The sequence below is a fragment of the Telmatherina bonti genome (assembly GCF_933228915.1).
Source record: "Telmatherina bonti genome assembly, chromosome: 13".
Taxonomy (NCBI): domain Eukaryota; kingdom Metazoa; phylum Chordata; class Actinopteri; order Atheriniformes; family Telmatherinidae; genus Telmatherina; species Telmatherina bonti.
Genome location: NC_136611.1, coordinates 13,774,680 through 13,786,113, shown reverse-complemented (window position 1 = coordinate 13,786,113; position 11,434 = coordinate 13,774,680).

The window sequence follows — 11,434 nt, the reverse complement described above, 5'->3', positions numbered from 1 at the left end:
GCAGCGCCATAACTTTGTTTTCCCATCTTGTGTTTTAGCCCTGTGGGGTTTTCCATTTCATTCTCTCCATGATTTTTGCTTTTTATGAAAATAATAACATTGGAACTGTGGCTAGATGATTTAAAAAACACTGGATGGGTGCCTTCTCACTTTTGATGTTTGTTTTCTGATAAATTACTAGTAAAAAAAAAAAAAACGAAAGAAGAAGAAGCAGAACAGGTTACTTTTGTCATCAAACAATTCTTACCGATGTACTTCTGTGATGATGAGGCCACAAAAATAAGCACTTTTAAAGAGTAAAATCATTTGGCTCAGTTTGACAACCTTTCTTTAACTAAACTAGTCCTGTGTTCACTGTTTTGTGGGTGTGTGTGTGTGTATTACTGTACATATAAGCCATCTGATGACATAGACCCATGTTTTATGGAGTGTGTACATGCAATAAAAGCACTCAAGAGTTAAAGTGCTTTTCTACCATGCTCAAAGCCATGTGTCAGCACTAGACCACTAAATTCACACAATTCCCTTGAACAGTTTCCCTTCCTCTGATAGTCTATCATTCCTCTGTTTCAGATGGCTGGATACCGCGGCTGACAGGGCCAAGTCCTTGAGGAGATCATGTGTCTGTGGAAAGTACAGGACGAACACTTATGTTTGAGCTTTCAAACCAGTGTCTCTGTTTCCTTCTGACTTTGCTGTATTTCATTTCAACATCTCTATAACAAAACTCCACGCCTGGCTCATCCAGTGATTTGTGCTTATGCAGGGGAGTTCTAATATAAGTAATTTATGGATAATGTGAGATAAAATGTTATATGTTTGGAGTGAACATGATCTCTCTGAAGCTTTTGAACACGCTACTTATTTTCCCAATCTTTTCATCTTCAATCTTCATATTCTGATTCACATAATATTAAACATAATTTTTAATACAAAGCAGGGATGGAGAGGGTTATGGATAAAAACCTCCCCATTATTGTGTGGCGCTGAAATCTTATAGAAATATGCCTCCCATTTTGGTAGACAAGGCTTCCTCTCTGTCTTTTTCAGGCCCATTGTGAATGAACCCCAGATGAATCACGCTAACGACCTGGGCCCCGTGCTGCAGCACGACTCTGAAATTAATATCTAAGGCATGGAAATATATATGGCAAAGACATGAGAATAGGAACCCGATATCACTCGTGGGTACTACGTGCTCAGGCAAAGGCACACACATACATGCGCCCACATTTACTGCACACAGAGCCTGACGGGCAGGCTATTATCCCCCAACTCGCACTGCTGTAATTGGCTATCGCTTTTTACAAATGTGGCTCCGTCTGACTCGCATATCAGCTCCTGTCTCATCAACTGTGTAGGGGTCGCCATGGCCATGTTTGTGTGTGTGTGTGTGTGTGTGTGTGTGTTTGTGTGCAGATGTGTACATTTATGTGGTGGTTGACGTGTCTATATGTGCAAGTATATGCATAAGAGGTCATTCATGGCCTATTCCTCTCATGTCTTCATTTCACACACTCATTTAAGTCCATGCTAAATGAGCTAACGGATGCCAAGTGTGTCACAGGCTTCCTCCTCTTGAACAGTGCTGGAGCATTTAGCCATTAGTACGCTAATAGCATCAGGATCACTCACACACTGGCTAGGTGATGATGAAATATTAGCTTAGCTCAGGCCTTCATTAGTTAGCCGGGGCTTGCCTTGGAGGTCAGCTTTCATTTCATTTCATTTCTCACTCAGAGATCAAACCCAGTTAATAACTGGACGTGTAGGTTCATTTCTTCATTTAGTCAGTTTGTAAAAAAGCCAAATAAAAACTAAGGCAGACATTCTTTGTTGGTTTTTATAAAAAAGGCACGAAGGCATGTCTTTTGCACATTCAGTTTCTTAGCTTTATTGACAACAAACGTTTTCTAACAGGTTTCTGTTTTGTCTATTTATTTATTAGTATTTTACTATCTATTTGATATATATATATATATATATATATATATATATATATATATATATATATATATATATATATATATATATATATATATATATATATATATATATCATATATAATTCTAAGGAAAACAGAACTTCTTAAATAAAAAAAAAAACAAGTGTAGAAAATAGAACTTATCAGAAGTACTTTTTAAAACTTTTCTAAAGAAAATTAACTTTACAGAAAACAGTTCTTCAGAGAGCTTAATAGCTTAAATCCAATTTATGTCCTCCCTGTAGTAAATGAACATTTTTGTAAAGGTTAACAACAAAACAGAAAACACTACAAAGTTTTAGACTTCTAGAATAATAATAAAAACAAAACAGGAACACAAAGACATTTTAGAAAACTTTACATTTTAAAAAGCAGTAATATATAAGCCATTGTTGCAAAAAATGAAAAAAGCACAACATCAAAGCAAAGAACACAAGAAACAAGAACACAAGAAACACCTAAGATTTAGGAAACAATAAATTTCAGTTAATGCAAGTATAAAGAAAAAGGACAGAAAACCTGCCATGTTTTGAATTGTTTTTGTTTTCCTTTTTTTACATGTCCTGAAAGTGTGGTTTTTTTTTTGTTTTTTTTTTTTATTTTTTTAGCTCTTTTGTGTTGTTCTCCAATATGTCTCTATTCTTATACTCCCATGTGTGCGCACATGCTTGAGTGTCCTCCTGCAAACTTTTGAACCTCAGGGCCATTGTAAATTAGGCCTCATTAAAATGTCACTTACACTCCTTTCAACTGTCAGATTACAGATGGAGAGATAGATCGACTGCAGTGTGGGTAAATGTCTAAAACTAATATCAGTATTAATAATCTGTTTCAATTACCTTACTCATATATTACATTAATTATCAATTAAGCCTGCATCGCAAACTTAGTTTTGACTATGTTGATCCATATTTTTAAAATAATCAAGAGCAGAAAAAAATCAATCCAGCTCATCTAACACCAGTTTTAATCTTACTGCTGTGGTCTCTTAAGCAAAATCCTGTGTACAACCTGCTCAGCAGCCTGTCTTCAACAGTCTGCCATACAATTTCAGGCTAATACACATAAATCCCTTTAATGGACGGTAAAAGCAACAATGGATATTATAACGCAGCTATAAATGTGATGTGAATACGTTCATATGACATGAAGAATAAAATGTGTACACACCAGTGGAAACCAGACACAATTCATTCTTACAGCACTAATTGTTACATGTTGTTTAATGCTAAATTTAGGTAAATATGTCTTTCAGGACCACAGGGTGTGCCTCAAGATTGGACTTTTGCCTAAGGGGAGCCCTTGCATCATTACTTTCCCACTAGGCGGGGCTCTGGAGCTGAGATTACACCTCCAATAATGGAGTTGATTTAAACTTATATTCAAGAAGCCAGCTAATATTCTTGCACCTTGTTAATCCTTAACCAATGAATTAACCCTCATTACCTCTGTTGGAATATAGATGAGTGCTCATTCTCCTCCCTCTCTTACTCTGAATCTTCTCACCTCTATCTCCTTCTTATCTAGCTTTCTGTGATGGGGGACGTCAGGGGTCAGTGATTCTGTCCTCTGTCGCCCCTCATAGTTCCTCCTGCATTCAGATTATTCTGACCTTAGATCAGCTCTGTCAGTTGACCGTTAAAACACTTTAGAGCCCAGCTCATCCAAAAGCCAGCTGCTGCTTTTAGAGTAGAGATTGCCTCATATCTCTCCGCTTGTTTGTCTGTCTGTTTCTGTTCAGTGTGAATAGTGCGGCTAAAGGAAGAGCATGAGCAAATGCTCTTAGTAATGCTTCAATTACAAATGACAAGGTAGACACATGCTGTGCCCTGGTGAGAGATGAGCTTTATGCTCAGGTGTCCTTTAAACCTTGCCTCCGTTAGTCTGTAAATTGCTTGCCTCGGCTCCACTTTGCACCCAAGAGTCAAGTGCTCTCAGCAAAGATTTGACTAGAGGAGTGTGTGTATGTGTGAGAAATCAGTTGACTCACCATGCAGGTGTAGTTATATTGCTCACAAATCAATCCAAGTCCAAGATTTCTCTTACTGTTCTGAAATGGTTCACTTTTATAGCTTTGTATTAAATTCCAATATGTTAGTGGACATAGCAACCGACCAGAACAAAGATATTTTTTCCACTGTGTAAACCAGGTGTTTTCTAACGCTAGGATGTTTGACTACATCACGTGCTCAGCTGTCATTCTCTTCACCTTTCAAATACCAAGCTAAACATTAAAATAGCAAGAGCAGATCATTTTGTTATCACATTTCCTGAAGAGATATCAAATATGTTTAAACCTTGAAGTTATGAATTATGTTTTTATGTTGGAAGTGTACTACAATGTACCTGAACCTGTGAGAGGCGGTGTGTCTGTGCTGGTGCATTCAGATGAACATTCGGTCTTATTGTGTGTGACCTCCGTCTCTCTGGCTGTTTGCTGTCTCGGATAACATTTTGACATTCCAGTCTCCTCTCTCAGACACTGCGATTCCTCGGACCGAGGGTGGATGGGGGGCCCAATGATAAGGCTTCACTCACAATTAGAAGGCAGGAGCAGGGAGGCGAGAGGGGGAAATTGAACTGTCAGGAGAGAGAAGAGAGGAGGACTGGAACTGAGAGAAAAGGGTGGGATGGGGGGAGGAAGGGTGGGCAGGAGGGGTGGGGGGGTGGGGGTGACCCCATCCTACAAAATGGAGCCCGTCATAATTTGTTCATTTGGTGCCCATCAGGCTCTATCCTCCCTCCCTAACAGTGCTCTGCTGACCTTCCTTTATCTGTGTCACCCTCTCCTCTTTACTTTTCCATCTCGTCTTCCTTTACACCTGCATCCTTAAGTCAGCACTGCATTCCCTCTTTATTGATGTAACTGTACTCTTATGCTTCACTATCATTTAGGTTATTAACAGGATTATTCTTATCAAATGCATCAATTAGGGATTTAAGTAAAAAAAAAAAAAATGTGCAGAGAGCTTTAAGATGTAGGAGTCAAAAAGGTTTAAAAGAGCAAGCTCTGCCTCTCCAGAGAATGTGCAGGTTGGTAATGCTAATGTTAAATAGGCAAAGAGGCTTTTAGCAGCTCTGCATTTAAATGTCAAATGCTGATGGGCCCTAATTAGATAATACTACTTAGAGCAATTAGCCTACTACATGCAGGCTTTTCACAAAAACACACATCGATGAACATTCATGCAGTTGCTTCATGCAAATACAAATAGTTTTGTCCATCAATGGGGAAAACTAGTTAAAGATGTAAAGACTTGCTTCAAGGGCTGTTTTGTAAGAGTAAATAGGTGATAGTTCAGGAGAAGTTGCATCAAGTTAATTTCTGATTTGAACAATCTAATAATTTCTAATTGTTAAAAGAAATGTTCATTTTTAAGAGATTCTCTTTTAACAAAAAAAAACAAACAAAAAAACTGTAATAGTGCTTGCTATTGGGCAAAAACTGGGTAGCACACATATTCTTGAAAACAAACAAACAGAAAAGTAAAACTTATTTTGGTTTCTTTAGTTTCGCAGACTGCATATTGGCTCATTTTTAAGTACCTTGAGATACATTGCTTTAAGTTACATAAAAAAGGATGAATTATTATTTAAAATGTAACTTTTTTGTAGGCCCTGAGATGGACTGGTGAGCTGTCCAGGGTGTACTCTGCCTTTCACCCAAAGACTGCTGGGATAGGCTCCAGCTTCCCTGCAACCCCTCAACTGGATTAAGCAGTTAGGAAAATGAATGAATGAATGAACTATTTTGTAGTTTATTGATAAAATAATTTGTTTTAGAATTTTTTTAAACCTTCATACTTAAGTTGATTCAGTTATTTCAGTCAGTTTAATGAACTGAATTATTTTTTACCTTTTAGGTATTGCACTAGAGTTCTGGTTCTTCTCGCTAAAAACACTTAATTGACTTACATACAAAGTACCGGGTAGTAGTAATAAAACCTTTGAGAAATCTCTTGTATAATCAAAGTCTATTAATGTTCCAACTGTGTCAGGTGTACTTTAGAACAAGTCTGTCCAGAAATGTCAGGAAAAAAATTGATTTCTATGTAGACTAAGAAGGGGATTATAATTAGTACTGTTGCATGGCTTCAGATTCCTCTACAATTATAAGCTCCTCTCCTTTGCTTTTATCTTTCTGTCCATCGCTACTCCTGTCTAAACTCTCATTTGTTTTGGTATAATATTAGAACAAATTTTGTCTGATTTACAAGGGGCATTATTTTAATCTGTTTATACACCATTTTTTATTCTTAACATCTATTATTGATGAGTCATCATTGCAGCCTTGGAGTTAGAACACCCTGGAAATCAGGCTAAGAGAAGTTTTTAAATATTTCCATTAGTTTGTTTTTTGAGGATATGTTTATTTCAGGTGCTTCAAGTACTTAATTTTGAAATAATATCTTTTGCAAGATTTTTTAATCACAAGGGTGCTAAATTCATCTTTTCTTTATTCAAATCAAACCAAGTCTATCAAGTGTTTTTCATGCAAAAAGTAGCAAAAATGTTTTTGCAAAACAAAAACTTTAATTTGTGCATATTAGAAATTAACCACAAGCCTTCAAACATCAAAGTAAATAACATAGTAAATTAAAATCCAGACACTTCAGGATCACCGCTGTTATGAATTTGTCTATTAAAACAACTAGTTATTAAAATTCTGTATTTTGAGTATGTGTTAGTTTGATCATCTAAAAAAAATCTTGGATAAAGTAGGCTTGGTGGTCTGTAATCTGTAACAGATAAAATGATGGGTTGCTAAAGACAAATTATATGCCGGTTCTGATGAAAAAGCCATCTAAGGATATTTTGCATGGAAGCAGACCATAAATTTCTTTTACACTAGCAAAAAAAACTTCCTTTTAGACTAAATAAACCTGTGACAGAAGCAACCTTGGGGAGAACAACCATCTGCTCTGTCCAGCTGAGATTAAATGAAAGTGAGCAACATTAACTAAATGTTGATCTGAACTTTGTAATTATGGAGCCAGTGATACCTACAGAGAAAAACAATTAGAGACTCTCAAAGCTACTGATATGTAAGAGCAGCAGATATTCATAGTGAAACAGAGAAGTTGGCTCGTGCTCAGGGCATCATGGGAGTTTCTTCAGGGGTCTATACATAGCAGCATATCAAAATGATGGAAAGGGTTGCCTGAGCCAGAGCTAAATTAGATTTTAATTTTGTTACTCAACTTGTGTTGTAGAATGTCTAGATCAATTATCATTTTCTGGTAGGTATCTGTTCAGTGGAAACCAGGCTTTGATTAAATGAGTAAGTGGCTCTTTAGTTTTGTAAGTGTGGTTTTACTGGTCATTGAGTTTGGCTTGAGGTTGAACTGGGCAGTGGTAAGTCAGTAAAGGTCTTCATTTTTTAAAATCACTTCCTCACTCTTATTTTACACAGAACAATATGTGTGAATTGTTTTATGTCAGCAAAAGTGAATATATGTGCGTATGAGAGAGACAGAGAGGATACAGGTGTTGTTAGCAAGCTCTGAAGGTGACTGCTGGTCTCATCCATCAAACAGGCTTTCCTCAGGCTGATCCCTAATGGATCCCCTCAATCAGAGCCGCTCACTGTCAGTCGCAGTGCAACAAAATGAGAAATCAGGCAACTGGTCACACAGCCAAGGTTGGGAGTCATATAAAGGGGACAAAGTGATAAAGACCAGTTCGTGTTCAGCCTGTTGATTAGTATTGAGTGATCTCAGCCTTCCAGCCAGCCATGATGGAAGCAGGACATCAATTTGGACAAAGCTACTTCTTCAAAACTATAAGTAAGCTATAGATGCAGCACATCCACATCTGTAAATTTAGCCTCATTGTGAGGGCATATGTTAGGTACATATTAATGGTGACTATGTATCACCCCCCTCCTTTAGTTCCATTTAGTCAGTAAATGAATTAATTTATTATGATTTGATAACATGCTGAACACAATTTGACATTATGCTGCTGCTTGAGTTTTTTTTTTTTCGAAATTTTCTTTTCATTTTGTGCAATTTGGAGTGGAAATGAAAACGGAAAATGGGCTAAATCCTTTCTGAACCTGAAAAAAGGGCTTGGGATAATGTAGTCATCAAGTGTCAACACTCCTCACTTTATCACAGGCCATGAGCAGCTTGAAGAGATGACACATTCCAGCAAAGCATCCCCTTTATTTGTCTTTGTCTAGGGCTCCTTGCCATGTTAAATGCTAGCTGTTGCTTCCCTTCATGGTGATTTGATTTGTGAGGCTAATATACTGAAAGCCTACTCTGGCTGTTTGTATCCATTCTCTCAACTTTAAAAGCCCAAAGCTTTATTGTTGAAAAAGTCTGTTTTTTATTTTTTGATTTTGGAGTCTAACAGACCTGTGGACCATATTTTCCTGCAGGAGCCAAAATGAAAAGATTTTGAGTGCTGTCATTTCCAGAAATAGATTCATTAAGCAGCATGGCTGTGTTTGTCTCCTAAATAGACAGGAAAGACAGAAGGTGAATTGTGGAGGTATGGAGGAACAGTAAAGTAATCATGCTAAAAGCGCTCTGTGTAACTACAAGTTTTCTTCCACTGTCAAACCCACTCATAGCTTGTCTCAGTTTTTTTTAGAGTTTTTATAGGTCAAATTGGGGTTTAAAATATTGCAAATACAAATATTCAGTAACTCAAAGTTTGATTGACAGATAAGCAAAACTGAAAATATCCCATGTCATTTGTTTTATCGTCACTGAATACATTTAATGTTTTTATGGTGGTAGTCATAATTTTGTTTAGAGATAAAACTCAAAAGTAAACTTAATCAATAAAACAAGCAACCTTCAGGGCTGTTTTTGGAGTCCATCCATCCATCCATCCATCCATCCATTGCTTATCCAAGGTTGATTTGCAGGTGCAGCAGCTTAAGCATGGAGATCAGTTCCAACAGCATGATCAGAGTGGAGGGTGGGAATGTAGATTGACTGGCAAACCTAAAACTTTGTCTTTTGGTTCAGCTCCTTTTTACCATAATGGACTGATGCAAAGTCCATGTCTCTGCAGATGCCATACTAATCTGTCAGTATTCCACTTTTTCCCACACTTGTGAAGAAGACTCAGAAATACCTAAACTCCTCCACTTGGGGAAGGATCTTATTCTTAACCTGGTGAGGGCACCCCATGCTTTTCTGACTTAGAACCATGTTCTTGGATCTGGAAATGCTGATCCTAATTCCAGTTTGCTTCACAGATGCAACCACACCAGTAAGAGTCAAAGATCATGGCCTGAAGAAGCAAACAGAACCACATCATCTGCAAAAAGCAGAGACCCAGTCGTCAGTCCCCTAATCCATGCCCTTACAATTAACACACTTGGTGATCGTAAACTACATGTATAGCCACAGCTAAGTTAGGGCAGACCGATAGAAACTGGAGCCATTCCATGCCAATGACCTCTATGACTGCCTTTGAACATCCATATAGATTTAAACACCAATAATTCCAGCACTTGAGGCAAGGAGGGTGAAGTGTTTTGTCCAGGCATATGACAGATCGACTGGGGAAGCAGGATTCAAACCACCAACATACTTGGTGGTTTCCAGTACACCTGCCACTTCAGCCACTGATGTCCATATCTAGTCAACAAATTATAAACAGAACTGGTGACAAAGGGCATCCTTGGCAAAATCCCTACTTAAATTTTAAATTAAATATTTAAATCAGAAAAAATATAAAATACTTATTTTAAAAAAAGGTATGGACTGTTATGGTTCCTGTTGTCTTGCAGTGCTGGCGTTACTAAGGTAGCAAATCCTTATTTCTAAGTATCTTTCGTTGTAGTCAGCAGCATGAACATCTGGCCATGATATCATTAGACAGTAATCGACATTTAGTGATGAGGGCATCTTAGACAACAATACATCCATCTTAGCTATGATTCAGCTGAGGGAAACTTTTTTAAAAAAAAACTGACAATCCAAATTGGAAAACAATTCACATTGAATCTGCATTTGCTTGGTCAGAAAAATCCACTTCGTTTGGGGAAATGTGAACGCGCTAAACAAATTCTGATTCTGATGAAAGAGGCGGACTCAATCTGCCTACATATGCAGGCCTAGGTAGGTTTCAAGCAGATTAATGCCTCTTTTCTATTAGTGTCAGGTTGTCTCAACTTAACTCGCCTCAACTCGTCTCAGCTCGACCCTGTTTATTTTCCATTACATTTTAATACCAGGTCTAAAATGGTTTCTGTAAAATCCCTGTGACGTCAGTGTTGTGCAGGAAAAGCTTTATAACCACACAGGACCTAGTGGCAATCTGCTACTCGGTCTGTGTCTTGTCGGTTGTCGACCATAAATTGTATCCATTTGGTGGAACCACTTCCAGTCTCGTGTGTTTTATCCACTCCGACCACTGTGGTCTAGACCGGCTGATAGTCACATTTGAGCTTATTCAGCTACCTGTAGACATTGAGTTGGAAAACTATCCATATATTTTTTCATTTTGTGTCACTCCATCTAGTTCCCTCAGTATCCTTTCCTCAGCATCCAAGCAAAGAAATGTCTCCACCTCAGTGATGGACCACGGAACTGACTTGTGTTGCGGCATTGCTTGCCACGTGATGTAAAGAACTTTTTTTTCCAGAGTTGGAGTCACTCTTCCAGTGATGTCACTCCCTGACCCTCACCTCGGATTAGCCGCACCCCTGACCAGTAGTGGTATGCAGTTTGGCGACATCACACACAACTCGACTCAGCTTGCTTAGAACCTGGGCTGAGGAGTTACAAAAAAAGTACCGGTAAACGGGTACAAAAGCCTAGTGGGAAACCCTACAAACACAGCCGAGGCGAGTTAAATTGAGACAAGCTAATACTAATGGAAAAGGGCTATAAGTGGACTACAAAAACTGAATTGTGGGTTCAGCACACAATCTTTAGATGTATCGCAGGTGAACACAACCAAAACTTACGCAAATAGGATATTGGACGGCTTTCGATGGGAAAATAACTCATGGGGAAAACGTTGAAGAATTTGGTCAAAGTTCTGATAGAAAACTGGTCCACCCAGCCCACGACAATCTGATGCAGCTCCATTTATTTTTTTGCTTCTGGTGGAGAGTGAAACATGTTTTTTAAAAGGTCTGATTCATATGAGAAGTGCAGCGTGAACGCATTTTAGGTCTGCATAATGTTGCCCCCTACAACTGAACCAAGTCCCCAATCGAACTGAGTCAAGCACACTATCCTCATGTGAATGCACCCTTTAAATCTTATTTTATTTTATCAATAGTTAGTAAAAGAATAAGTTTATACATTTTGCAAAGGCTGTTCATTTTTTTAAAAATTTGTTTTGAAATATTTGGTAGTTTTGTTACACTTAGTTTAGGCTACACAACACCATGTTTGTAATTTGTTTGTTGTACGATTTTTAAATAGTATAATAATTATTTTTATTTTAAGATTGCCTGATGAGAGAAAGTAATAT